Source organism: Ipomoea nil, unplaced genomic scaffold, assembly GCF_001879475.1.
Source record: "Ipomoea nil cultivar Tokyo-kokei standard unplaced genomic scaffold, Asagao_1.1 scaffold2818, whole genome shotgun sequence".
Lineage (NCBI taxonomy): Eukaryota > Viridiplantae > Streptophyta > Magnoliopsida > Solanales > Convolvulaceae > Ipomoea > Ipomoea nil.
In genome coordinates, this window is record NW_017619246.1 from 664572 (window position 1) to 675335 (window position 10764).

The window sequence follows — 10764 nt, forward strand, 5'->3', positions numbered from 1 at the left end:
TCTTGCATTGCATTAATCCAATCTGGATCACTTAGAGCTTCTTCAATGCTTGTGGGCTCCACCTGAGAAAGAAAATAAGAAAATAAAGTATGTATATTTGAGGACCTTGTTTTTACTCCTTCTCGTGGATCTCCAATCACTGGCTCTGGAGGGTGATTTTTGAGCCATCTCAAGTCAGGTTGTAGGTTGCATGGGCTTTCCACGTTTCCTTGCTCAGTAGGTAAGTTGGAGGTAGACACATTTTGCTCATCAGATTGATCTCCAACTTGTGTTTCAACTTGAGAATTTTGACTTTCCACGTGGGTATCTTCATTGACTTCCACGTGTCCTTCACAATCAATGTCCAATTGCTCCATACCCTGTATAATTTGATCTTTGAAAGATATGTCAGTATCATTAAATGATTTTTCAACTTGACAACTTTCCTGATCATTTTTGTTGCTCTGGGTTTTCTTCTTATGAGCTTCATCAAATGTAACGTGAATTGATTCTTCTACCACCATTGATTTCTTGTTCAATACTCTGAATGCTTTGCTGGTAGATGAATATCCTAAAAATATTCCTTCATCTGCACGCTCATCAAAAGTCTTTAGATATGTTTTACCATTATTAAGAATAAAACATTTGATGCCAAAAGTATGAAAATAGTTAAGTTTAGGTTTTCTCCCTTTCCATAATTCGTACGGAGTCTTATTGTAAGACTTGTGTATCAAGCTTCGATTTTGCATGTAGCAGGCGGTGTTGATTGCTTCAGCCCAATATCTTTTAGGTAACTCGGCTGACGTAATCATCACTCGTGCGGCTTCTTTTAGCGTTCTATTTCTTCTTTCGGCTACACCATTTTGTTGCGGTGTACGTGCGGCAAATAATTGATGTAGAATTCCTTGAGAATTGCAGTAGGCTTTAATTACTTGATTCACGAACTCTGTTCCTCGATCAGTTCGAATTTTTGCAATTTTCAAGTCTTTCTCGTTTTGTAGTAGCTTGAGCAGTTCTGGCAACTTTTGCTCTACTTCATTCTTCTTTTTGAGAAATATCGTCCATGTGTACCTGGAAAAATCATCAACAACAACTAGTGTATATTTCTTACCACTTAGACTTGCAGGGTCTACTGGACCGAATAGATCCATGTGTAGTAGACTCAGCGGTCTTGTTGTAGATTCTTGAACTTTGGATTTGAAAGATGACTTGATTTGCTTTCCTCTTTGGCAAGCATCACATATTTGATCTTTCTTGTAGACAATATCGGGTAGACCTTCAACGAGTTTGTTTCTTGCTAGTTTGTTGATAGTCTTGAAGTTTAGATGATTCAACTTCTTGTGCCATTCCCAACTTGTTGCATGTGAGTTGTTTGCTAGTAGACACACTGATTCTTTTATTGTGTTCCAATCCACAATATACATATTTTTCTTCCTTATTCCTTCGAGCACAACTTCTCCCGAGGAATTATTCTTCACTTGGCACTTGTCTTTGAAGAACTCTACTAGATATCCTTTGTCACAAAATTGACTTGTACTCAACAAGTTGAATTTTAGACCTTCAACAAAGGATACATCTTCGATTTTCAAACCATTTCGAAAAATTGTACCAACTCCTTTTGTTATGCCGTATCGTTCATTTCCACCGAATACGGCTTTTGGTCCTTCGATATTTTTAAGATTCACAAGACTAGATTTATTTCCAGTCATGTGTCTAGAACATCCACTATCGAATTACCAAACTTCCTGCAAACAAATTAAACATTTTTAGGTACCCAACTTGATTTGGGTCCTTGAGTGTTAGTCATTTTTGGTACCCAAATCCACCTTGTACTCACTGATCTAAGTTTAGGTGATTGGTAACCATTAAACATATTATAATCATATTTAATTTTTGAAAATAATTTTTGTGCCGGTTTTTGAAAATTTACTCGATTCTTTGGCACATGGGAAGAAGATTGTTTGGGCCTAGGATAGGCATTAAATCTGGACTTAGTCCATGGTTTAATATAACCAACCCAATCTTGTTTTGAGGGATAAAATCTCCCTGCCTCAATTCTTGGATTTCTTCCCATTTTCCTATGAGGGCTTTGTGCACTAGACTCATTGGTGTATTTCCATTTAGGAACAAACTTTTGCCTTTTTGTATACTGTTTAGGCGAAATATTGTTTCTTTGAGGCTTCGGCCTAACAGCATTAATTTTGACATTAGTTTGGTGACCAATTCCTTGTCTCACTGTGCTTTCTTGACCTTTAACAAATTTTACTACTTGGACTTTATTACTTAAAGTAGTAGTAGAATTGGCCAAGTTCTTGGAGGCTTGAGAACACGATGGATCATAACAAAGTCCGGTTTTATCACTTTAGGGTTTTTGCATATTTACCATTTTGTCCATTATTTTGGATGAATGTGTAAATGTTGCTATAACCTCTCTAAGGTTGTGTTCTCTCACTTCCCTTGATTTACACTCTTCTTGAAGACAAATAATTTTATCTTTCAAGTCTTTCACTTCAAGTAGAGCATTTTGCAATTTCTCATTTATTTGATCTTTTTCGAGAATCAAAAGACAATTGCGCTCTTTGAGTTGAGAGTGAGTGTCCATTACGGTTTGACATTCTTCCATTAAGTGAAAGAAGGACTCTCTAGAAAATGAAGAATTGAAAGAATCATAAGAGTGAGATGTTACCTCATTTTCTTCATTTCCATTTGCCATAAGACACATGTCCTCGTAGGGTGAGTCGTTGGAGATGCTCATGCAAAACATTGCATTGTCATCCTTTGAGGTGTCACTTTCATCACTTGAAGATTCTTCTGACTCACTTATTTCAAGTGGGTCACTAATAAGTGCTTTTCTTCTTTCCTTTGTGAACCTTTTATCTTTGGGCTTGAATTCTTCCTGTTGAGAGTTAGAAACATTTGTATATTGATTTTTACTTACCTTGGGGTGTGGACAGCTTGCTGCAAAGTGTCCAGGCTTTCTACAATTGTAACATAAATTCGAATCTTCCTCAACAATTTCTTTCTTCGAATTCTTTGTTGCGTTCCACGATTTCCCTTGTGGATTTTTCTTGTAGTTGCTTCTTTTCATGAATTTCCTAAATTTGTTGACAAAGAGAGCAAATTTATCATTAGGCAATAATTCAACATTTTGTACTGACCTTGAGGTTGATGGTTGCTCGGCTACAAGTGCATTGATTTTTTCTTCATGATCTTCCTCTAATCTTGATTTCATCTCAAATTCATAAGCTTTTAAATCACTAAAGAGCTTATCGGTCGATAGGGTTTTTAAATCTCTATGATCTCTCATGGCCGTGACCTTCATGTCCCATGTAGATGGTAGACCACGTAGAATTTTGAGTGAAATTTCTTTTTGATTAATATCTTTTCCAAGATCATTAATCTCTCCTAAGATTTTGGCAAATCTTGTTTCCATGTCGGTAATATTCTCGCCGTTTAGCATTTTGAAATCCTCGAATTTCTTTAATGCTATGGTGAGCTTATTATCTTTTTCTTGCTCGTTTCCTTCACCAATTTGAATGAGCGTTTCCCAAACTTCCTTTGCGGATTGACACTTTCGAACTTTTGGAAATATCGTGTCATCGATAGATTTAAACAAAATATCCTTGGCAATATTGTCCAAGTTATTTCTTGTTCTATCTTCACGAGACCATTCCGCTTTCGGTTTTGGAATGTATTGTGGAGTGTCACTTGTTTGTACGGATGAGGTGTTGACTTGCAAAATCTCAATAGGACCACTTGTAACCACTTCCACTACACCAAATCAGGCGTTTAGCGGCGATTTTTTTTGCGTTTAGCGGCGGTTCCAAACCGCCACTAGTGTGTTTAGCGGCGGTTATTCAACCGTGTCTAAATAGAGTGTCGCGAAGCATTTAGCGGCGGTTTTCTACAACCGCTGGAATTCATGAAAAACTTATTTAGTGGCGGTTTTAAATACATTTAGCGGCGGTTTACAAACGCCGCTAATATTTATTTAATATTTACGGTTTTAAATGCATTTAGCGGTGGTTTTCAAACCGCCGCTAATTTTTCTTTAAAATTTACTTTAAATTTTAGCGGCGGTTTTTAAACCGCCGCAAATGTGTAATATTTTTTGGTAAATGTTAGCGGCGGTTTTAGTTTTAAAACCGCCGCTAATGTTTATTTAATTTTTTTTTTTTTTTTGTATTTTCTCATCTAATAGGGATTTCTACTAAAATTTATAATTGTCATTAAATTACTTTTTTTGTTGTAAACATCTACTTTCATATGTGCATTGCAAACACAAATAAATACACATTTAATTTAGATGAAAATCAAATGTAATTTGTATTGCCAAATGCTAATGTTTAACAATATTCAAAGAAGTTTACATATTAAAAGAAAATCAATTCAACATCCAAGCTCATTGGTGGCAATTTTATCATCAAAAGAGAGCTCATTCATCTCCACTGTAGTGATGGGTTCCTCATGTGGCTCTTCCTTGACACCTCTTTGCTCCTGCTCTTTCTTTATCCTTCTAATTTTCATATCCTTCACTATGCTGTCATTCTTGGCCGCAGCAAGCAACCTGAGCTCTTCTACTATATTTCCAGAGATAAATGCGAGAGTCCTCCCCAACAGATATTACATGTTTTCTAGTTGAGGTATAAATGCAGCTGACATCTGATTTCCAAATTTTGATAGACCTGTTCAATTCGAGGGAAAAAAGTTTGATGTTATTGAAAGCAGAACATTTATGTGCATTTGAGGACGTAACAGATCGTTTCTTACCTCTGTATTTACAGACAACCTCGTGCCCACCGAGAATACGGATCTTAGAATCCCCAGATGTAGTCATGACTCTGAGAATCATTCAACAAAAACTGCAAGGAAATGGTGGTCTGCTGTTATGACTATAGAATTTGCAGGTTATGAAATGAAGTTAGAAAGTGGAACAAGGCATTGGAGTAAAACCTGAATGCCAGTTATCATGTTGCTGTTTGATCTTTTTCTACCACCAATGTGTATCTCGGCATCTAAGGAAAGCTCGATTCCTGTATAAAGAACATAGAGGTTCAGAAACAAAACGTCAAAAAGGAACAGAAAACAAGACAACCTTGAATGAAAATAGCATATCCTGTTCATAAAATCTGCAAATACCAGATATAGAACCAACTATAAAACCCTGTATCATGAAGAAACACACATACATAATCAGTTTATAACCACCATGCACGGCTGCACTAGACTAATCGAAGTATGTAATTTGATGCATACCTTGCCATTTGGAAGAAAGTAGATTATTTGCATAATCGAGTGAGTTCTTCTACTCTAGCATACCTACACATCAAATAAAAAACAAATTTCAGTTATAGTGCCCCTTCCTTAGAATTTATGTAAAACTGGAAGTTAATGTTGGTTAGGAGGAGATAGGTTGGAGATTCATGTGCAGATTGACAGGGAGGGAAAGCATCACAGAGGGCAGGGTAATGCAGCAAATTGTCAAACCGCACTTTCTTTAAAGCAATAATCTTCCCTGTTATAGTGCCCCTTGCTTTATATACATTACTATACGTTCCTTGACCAATCTAAGAACACAAAAATATCAAGCATATTAATGATATACACACAAAAAAGTAGAGAAACAATAACTTAGGCATATACACATTAGAAAGCCCAATCACAGTGTACCTTATCAATTTTCTCAAAAGTGTCAGCCCGTCTAGGAAGCCAATCCTCAATTGCTTCCCCAACATGAGCTGAAAGCCAGGATGGCCATCCAGCAGCAACCTGTTCAGCATCCAACTTCCTTACCCCTAAAACCTGAAACCTCTAAAGTCTCTGCGGACTCAACACTTGTATTTTTACTCATAGTTCTTCTACTGAGAATTTTTACATCACAATCAAATAGAAGCTTGATAAGATTACCATTTCTTAAATTTGTTCTTCTTTTCCACTACTATACACTTTTGAGAAGACTAGTGTTAGGACATGTGCCCTAACAAAATTGTACTTCTCTATTACATCACCTTTCTGCATTACATGTTTCTGTTTCCAACTTGAAGATCTAATTAATTGAAAAGTCTATTGAATAAGTCTGAATAGTTTTAAAAATTGCATGGAGTACCAAATGATTTATCTCTTTTCAATAAAATAAAATAAAAGAGCTTGTGGATAAATGACAAATCTTTTTTCAATTAAAATAAAATAAAATAAGCTGTGGATAAATGACTTCAAAATGTTCAAATTTCATCACAATCTTAATGAGTTTATCACTTACTCAAAAAAGAAGCCAATAGTTCTGAGAAAAAAGAGCAACAACATTAAATTTGTCCAAATAGTCAAAATAACATAAGATCACTTGAGAGCTAAATTTGTCCCTATCACCTTCCCTGGTGTTCTGGCATTACCAAAAAGATCAATTAAAGCATCTTTGTTTTCATTCCATTCTTCCACTATTACAGGTTTTATCTTCATCCAGTTTTCAAGTATCTCGTCAACTGTGAGTCCCTCTGCAACCTTGTACATTTAACAACAAACATCAGCCCAAGCATTATCGAGAAAAAAACATAAAATATGACAGTGTCCAATTAGGATATCATTACTGAAAATCTACCAATACATTTTCATAGCCGATTTCTACCGCTCTAGAATAAGAAGTCCATGTAAATAGAAAATGTGCAATTGTTTGCCGTTTTATTAGTTATATAATTCTAGCCTTCACAGTCAACTGGACATCTCGGTCTTTTTCCATTTTTGTAAGTGATGACTATAGAGAGTGTATAAGCAGTTGCAGACAAGGTAAGTCACAATGAAGAGAGTTGCCTTAACAACAACCAATGACCAATCTGCAGTCCTACATTGCCCAGAAACTGCAGAACCTTAACAATGAACCCCAGGATAGATTAAGAATGTAAAGGATTTCCTAGCTTCAACATTAACTTGGTGCTACAAATTTAGATTCTTTAATCTTCCAAAGCAGAAAGTTCATATAGAAGATTGTATGAAACTACTTACAGTTGCATATCATGTAGAAGATTGTCCATTAACATGATGACTAGAGGATGAATTTTTCTTTCCACTCCCTTGTGAAGATTGTTGCTTGCTTCCATCATCGGGTACCTACATTTCATAGTATAAATTTCAATACTCGACTCTAAATAGTTAAATGAAATCAATGGTGTTTGCACAACAATATAGAAATGCATACAATCCGTTTTTCTTAATGTATAAATCAGTATTTGAAAAAAAAAAAAAAGTATGCACTTACTGGTTGAGATGTTTGGTTAAGGAAGGTAGCAAATTCTTCAGGAACTTTGCCAAAAGTTCTTTCCAAAATAGCAACAAGAGCCCCTCCCATGGCCTTTTGCATATCACTTTGAACTTGCAATTTATCACTTTGAACTTGCAATTGAGCTTTAGTTGCAGCTAACTCATCATTTTGGAAGTGAAATTTTAGCTTCAAATCATGGTAAATGTAATTATTAGCATTATACATTTATTTTTTGAATATAGCAAATAATTGAATCTATTTTGTTACCTTGATTATTTTGGCAAAGGTATCTTCTTTATATTGCTTTGGCATCAATCTCCAATCAGTAAAATTGATTGGAAATGTGCTACTTTCCTGTGCCAACCCTGCAAGTGTTCCAGTAAATAATCCAGCTGCGTCGGTGGATGGTGTATCAAAGTTGTCAAATGGGACTATGATTTTTTCACCCAATGGGAGTGTCCAAACTTCTTTAACCTTCAATTTTTTCTTCCTCACAAATCCTTCTTCATCTGTCAATAAATGAAACTAAATTAATATATTTATTTATTTAGACTTTTTGTACATGTCAATCAATAAATATAATAATGTAAACTTACTAATCACATCAACTTCCCACGCAGTCCTCGTTTTCTTTTTAGATGAAGATTCATTTTGGTCTTGTCGTGTCTCACTATCTTGAGCTTGCTCTTGAGGTGTTTCATTATTTTGGGTTTGTTCTTCAAGTGGTGCATCATTCAACAATTGCTCGTGTGTTGGTGAAGAAGATTGTTGATGAGACATTGACCGACTCATATCCGTGAACCTTTTTGATCTTGGCATATCTACACATTAAATGAAAAATTAAATATTATAATGCTAGTTCTATTGGAAATCTGAGCAGCCAAGCAGAACTAAAGAAGCTTAGGGAGTAGAAATTGTGCTTTCATTGTAGGGAAGGGAGCAATCTGTTATTTTCCTGATGTAATAAGAAAGGACAGGGAAGGGAGCAATATTCCACAAACTAGTACAACTCCTAGCTGCAGAAAACAATTTCAATGAACTGTTATTTACTTTCTAAGTTCTTAATGAAGGCCATAAAATGTTTAACAGCTTTTCTCCATTCATGATTACCAGGCCATATAAAGAGAATACATTTTTTAAATCTTTGAGATGTGAATTGGTAAAGCAATATGCCTCTGCATTTAAATACAGCAATCGATATACTATCTACACCCACAGCTTAATCATAAATCATCTCAATGATACTAACTCCAAAAGCAATGCAGTCAAAATAATAGTATGAGATCTAAATCATTTTGTCAAAGACTAGGTAGCAACTAACATTAGGAGAAAAGGTATAAAAATGATTTGAAATATAGTAATCTATTTCAAAGTAGACCATCCCAGTGATCATTTCAGATGATCATAATGATTGAACAACATGATTTGTTTCTTCAGCTTCAATCTTATGTAGTAGGATCGAAAAAAATCAGCATTTTGTTCTTCCAACTTTCGCCACACTGTTTACTAGAGGAATATATTGTGAAAACTACAATTTGAAAGCCTTCAAAGAAAACTATTGAAAAAAAATAAAATATTTGATGAAAGATCCAAAATAAGCACATTGACCAAAAAAAAAAAAAAAACCATAAATATATTCAGCACCTAGAATTGTAAATGCAGGATCTATCTTTGCACGATTCACAAGTGCTTTAACTACTATATTGAAAAACAGTTTCATAGCCAACCTAGAAAGACAGCCACATCTGCCAGTCCATACCCTAGCTAGCTATCAAGAATTTGGAATATAGCAAATGTAAACTCATATAATTATACATTTTCATTTAGAAACTTTAGGTTTCTAATTACTTTCTGGTGGAAAAAAAAATTCAAAAATTAATCTCATTTTGATTTTACTACAAAATTTCAAACACATATGGAGCTTTGCTTACAGAGAATTCAGATTTGGAGGTTGTAAAGAACATTGTATCATAAATAGTAACATATACGATTCTCTGTAATCACAAATAGGGAAGTATCACATTGTATCATAAAACACATAATATTCAAAAATTAATCCAGCAATCACAAATCCAGAAAGAGGGGAGTATCACCACTATTCTGCTTACGGAGATTTTAAAAGGAGTCTACAAACCTTACTGAGCGATTATCAATCCTTAATAATCTCCTTTTTCTGAGGTCAATGGCAGTGGAGACGGAGGTCGTAGGAACTGCTGAACTCAGGGAGTACTGGAGACTGTTGCGATGGAGCACACACTTTGAGGGGCTGGTGGAGACAAGAGACTGGAGCGGTGGTCCGGTGGTGGTTGGAAGAGACGCCGACACGGAGGTCACCAGGATGGAGCAGGGAGGACTAGAGGAGACGAAGGTCGTAGGTCGCGGGGATTTCAAATTTGATTTAGGGATTTTAGATTTTAGTTTTGTTTTAAGGGCGAGAGGAGACGGAAGACTAGAGGAGACGAAGGTCATTACAATTGATTTAGTTGAGTTTTAGCGGCGGTTTAAAGACCGTCGGTAAAATACACATTAAATTAAAAAGAAATTAATGTTTTGTAAGTTTCAGTATAAATTTAGTGGCAGTTTTTCTAATCGTCGCAAAATTTTTATTTAGCGGCGGTTATATATAACCGCCGCTAAATATATGTCGCTAAAAATTTAATTTGTTGTAGTGTTCCCACATTTCATCATGTAATGCGGATAAATGTACCTACATGCGAATTTTCCAATCATCAAATTTCTCTAAGGAAAATAATAAGTTTTGGGCAAGAGCCATATCTCTTTTCATCATCTTGATTTTTCGAGATCTGTCTAGCAGTCAAAGTTGAATCAAATAGACAACCGCTCTGATACCAATTGTTGGTCCCGATAGGGTGGTAGAAAGTCTAGAGGGGGGGGGGGGGGTTAATAGACTTTCTAAACTTTTTCACAAATTAAATAACTCTTTGGTAACTTCAACTCTAAGTAGCAAGTAAATAGAGTAAGTTTAAACTGCACAGCGGAAAAGGTAGTATGTAAAGAGTTATGCCCAATTAAATACGCATGTAAGATGAATAAAATGACAGAGGGGTCTTGAATATATAAAGGAGATGGTTCACTCAATATATAATAACAATATTCAAGATTGTAAATAAATATCGTATCACGTCGACCGTGTAACGGATGTTACATGCAACACGTCAAACTTGCTTAGAATAATTCAATATTTAAGCTCGAGAAGTTTGAGTCACATGCATACGTGAAAACACACTAAACCCGAACGATTAAGATTGATTGTGAATAGTAAACGGGTTAGTCGGATAAGATAGATAGATAGAGCAAATTATGTAAGTGCGGTATGTAAATGAGAGAGGCAATTTATAGTGGTTCGGAAGTGGCGTAATCTTCCTAGTCCACTTTTCTCCTTTCGCGTCTAGGAGAAATTCACTATTTTTCCACACATAGTTACAATAGTGAATAAGCGCTACACAAGCACTTCTTCCGGATGTCTTGCACACAGCTACACCCAACTCCGAGTGTCTCGCACACAACTACAC

At 35.5% G+C, this 10764-nt stretch overlaps 1 long non-coding RNA gene across 1 annotated transcript; it reads right to left on the reverse strand.

Annotated features, from left to right (window-relative positions):
• Window positions 1-4302: 4302 nt before the first annotated feature.
• LOC109158384 lies at window positions 4303-9642 on the reverse strand. The gene is made up of 10 exons (XR_002050373.1): window positions 9366-9642; window positions 7828-8052; window positions 7499-7740; window positions 7229-7417; window positions 6976-7080; window positions 5650-6477; window positions 5236-5546; window positions 4933-5012; window positions 4750-4841; window positions 4303-4664 (listed from the first exon to the last, which is right to left on the reverse strand). It is a non-coding gene; the product is annotated as an uncharacterized LOC109158384 (long non-coding RNA).
• Between the last annotated feature and the right edge of the window lie 1122 nt (window positions 9643-10764).